At 42.4% G+C, this 3,702-nt stretch overlaps 1 pseudogene; it reads left to right on the forward strand.

The window, feature by feature from the left end:
- The first annotated feature begins 1,240 nt into the window (after positions 1-1,240).
- On the forward strand, positions 1,241-2,517 carry LOC100721285 (polyadenylate-binding protein 1-like; annotated as a pseudogene).
- The last annotated feature ends 1,185 nt before the right edge of the window (positions 2,518-3,702 follow it).

The following is a 3,702-nucleotide window of genomic DNA, read 5'->3' on the forward strand; positions in this document are numbered from 1 at the left end:
CACAGTGTTTGATTCATATTATAAAGGCTTATAATTGTAGAGATGATGTTGTTTTTATGCAATAATATCTATAATTGCTTTAAATGTCTTTTGATTTTTCTTATATCTCTCTTGTTACCTTCAATTTTTTTAAGCTACTGATTATTCTTTTTTATTGGACATATACACACACATCTGAAGCAAAAGGATCCAGCAGGGAAAGAAAGAATTGGTCCCAGTAACATAATTTTATTATAGGAAGGAAGTCCCAATGCATTTTTCAGGTGCTTGGCCCCCCTGAACAAAATCTTGGACCAGACACACAGAAGAGGTGTCAAGGGTGCAGGTTTATTTGAAGGCAGAGAGGAACATACTCTAAAAGGAAAGAACAGGCCAAGGAAAAAGGTTCAGATCAGCCTCAAGTGTTGCAGGATAGCTAAGTTAGGTAGAAATATTACAGGCAGTCAGACAGGGAGGGGCCCTCAAAGAAGCCAGTGCAGAGGATGAGAATATAATACAACTGTGGTAGAGGTGATTCCTTGAAGGCCAGACTTCAAGACAAAAGACAGAATGACCACACCCACATGAACAACAGTGACTGATATTCTAAACAAGTGTCCATCACCTTGGGTGAGGGACTAAACCCCTCCAGGACGCTCTTTGCAGCAAAAGACTTGTTCTTTCCCTGTGCACTTGCTATGTGACTTGCTTCCCCTGTGGACCCATATTATGTAACTCTACTTCTAATATTATTGCTGATCAGAGTTTTGCCTCATCTTTTGCAAACCTCACAATTTTACTCCATGAAGCTCCCCTAAGAAGCAGTCCCACGGGTAACCCATTTTCCTCATCCAACCTTCTGTCTGTCTTAGCAAGAAGCTTTCCTTCCCCCACTATGTATTTCTTGTTTTTCACCTCCATTTTCCTTAGAATTCATTCTTCAATTTTGAGAAACTTGAACTCTTTTCATTTGGGAGTTAAAATATTTTACTTACATTATTTATATCATTTTGAGGACTTTCATCATCCCTAGATCACAAGGAAAATGGGAAAGGGCCCTTTATATCCAAAATATCTGGATGCCTGTGTGAGTAGGGCACCGGGACATCTGTGCAATCACAAAGCTCACTTGGCCTTCTGTCAGACATAAATGGAGGAGCAGGAATAGTGTCTTTCTGACTGTCATTGTCATATGTAAATGAGGAATGGAGACCAGCATTTTCAGCTCCTGGCCTTGCTCTACCTAGGGGACCTCTGCCCCCACCTGACAGAGGCGATGCTCTATGAACAGGTCAGCCCAGCCAGGTCCACCCTCTCCATCTGGGCCTGCAGGGACAGCATCACCCACCACTCCCTGGGCTACCTGTACCTGAACTTCCAGCAGCAGCTGACACGGAGCTTGCTTTGGACACCATGAATTTTGACATTATAAAGGGCAAGCCAGTGCGCATCATGTGACTTCAGCATGATCCATCGCTTTGGAAAAGTGGAGTGGGCAACATATTCATTAAAAATTGGGACAAATCCTTTGATAATAAACACTGCATGATACATTTTCTGCTTTTGGTAACATCCTTTCATGTAGGTTGGTTTGTGATGCAAATGGTTCCCAGGGCTATGGATTTGTACATTTTGACACACAGGAAGCTGCTGAAAGACCTACTAAACAATGGGATGCTGCTAAATGATTATAAAGCATTTGTTGGATGATTTAAGTCTTGTAAAGAAGGAAAAGCAGACATTGGAGATGGAACAAAAGAATTCACCAAAGTTTACATCAGGAACTTTGGAGAAGTCAAGTACAATGGATGCCTTGAAGATCTCTTTGGCAAGTTTGGAGCTGCCTTATGATGCACAGAAAGCTGTGGATGAGATGAATGGAAAGGCGTACAATGGGAAACAAATTTATGTTGGTCGAAATCAGAAAAAAAGTGAAATGCCAGATGGAACTTAAGTGTGCATTTGAACAGATGAAGCAAGATAGGATCACCAGAAACCAGGGTGTTAATCTTTATGTGAAAAATCTTGCTGATGGTGTTGATGGTGAACATCTCCAGAAACCGTTTGCTCCCGTTGTACAATCACTGGGGCGAAGGGTGTGATGGAGTGTGGTGGCAGCAAAGGATTTGGTTTTGTATGCTTTTCCTCCCCAGAAGAAGCCACTAAAGCAGTTATAGAAGTGAACGGCAGAACTGTGGCCACCAAGCCAATATATGTAGCTTTAGTTCAGCACAAAGAAAAGCTCCAAGCTCACCTCACTGACCAGCATATGCAGGGAATGGTGAGTGTCTGAGCTGTGGCCAGACCTGTAATCAGCCCCTACCAGCCTGCCCCTCCTTCAGGTCACTTCTCAGCAGCTGTCTGACAGTCTCCCCTCCATGCTGGGTGCTATCCTTCTAGCCAGACTGCTCAACTAAGACCAAGTCCTTACTGGACTGCTCAGGGTGCCAGACCTCATCCATTCCAGAACATGCCTGGTGCTATCTGCCCAGCCGCTCCTAGACCAGCACGAGACCAACTGCTTCACAGGCTCCATGAGTCGTGTTGACACAGCACACTGTGAATACAGAACAGACAAGGGGTCCATGTCCTGAAGCTGCTGCCACTGCAGCTCCTCCTGCTGTCCATGCTGCTCCCCAGTATAATACACTGTGAGAGTTGGCAGTTCTCAGCAACGTCTCAGTGCAGAGCCCCAGGTTACAATGTAGTGGTCTGCTGTTAATGCATGAGGTCAGGAACATTTGATGGCTTCCATGTTGGCATCTCCCTCGCAAAGAGCAAAAGCAAACATTGGGCGAATGACTTTTTCTGCGTATTCAAGCCATGCACTCTACGCTCACTGGTAAAATCACTGGCATGTTGTTGGAGCTTGATGATTCAGAGCTTCTTCACATGCTCAAGTCTCCAGAGTCTCTAATGTGTTCTAATGCTGATGAAGCCATAGCTGTGCTGCAAGCCCACTAAACTGAAGACACTGCCCCAAAAGCAGTGCCATTGGAGCTCCCACTGTTTAAAACTGATCAGGTACCATGAAAAGAAACTTGAAGAAAAAATATCTAAACACTGAAAAGCTTTAAATACTACAAAGAAAAAAAATCACACAATATAAAATAAGTTAAAAAAGGAAAGGAAACTTTGAACCTTATGGACCAAGCAAAGGCCAGGTCTAGCAAACGATGCTAGTCCTAGATTACTTGATTTAAAAATGCACACACACAAAAAGTACAAAAAAGTAAAATATTAAAACAAATTAATGTTTTATCATGCCTGCAAAAGAATTTTCAGCAAAGTACAACATTTAAAGAATTCCTGTCTTTAATTTTGTGATTGTTTACTGTGGAGCAGCTCAGGGTATCAGTTCTGCTTAAGTAACAGACTTGATAAGTGAATAAGGAAACAGAATTTAGATTGTAAAACTTTTGCATTAATTAAAGTTCCTTTAATAGTGAAAAAAAAAAGACTAGCATTTTCTGATTGGTCATGAGAACAGCTTCAGAATCAAATGAAGGATTAGTAATATTGTTTTCTGGTTGGTCCTGTGGGCAACACGGAGGGGCTTGAAGCCTGAAAGCATCTGGGGTCCTGTGTTCTGTCCATGTCTTCTCTTTTAGGAAATATGTTTCTCAGACTGGTTAGCCCTGGGCTTTTATGACTTGTAACACATTCTACCCACATCTTTATGTTCTACCTCAATTTCAGAAAGGCTGTTTGTCTATATGGCAT

The sequence above is a fragment of the Cavia porcellus genome, unplaced genomic scaffold (genome assembly GCF_034190915.1).
Source record: "Cavia porcellus strain 051 isolate PalLab524CR breed Dunkin Hartley unplaced genomic scaffold, mCavPor4.1 scaffold_4, whole genome shotgun sequence".
Classification (NCBI taxonomy): Eukaryota; Metazoa; Chordata; class Mammalia; order Rodentia; family Caviidae; genus Cavia; species Cavia porcellus.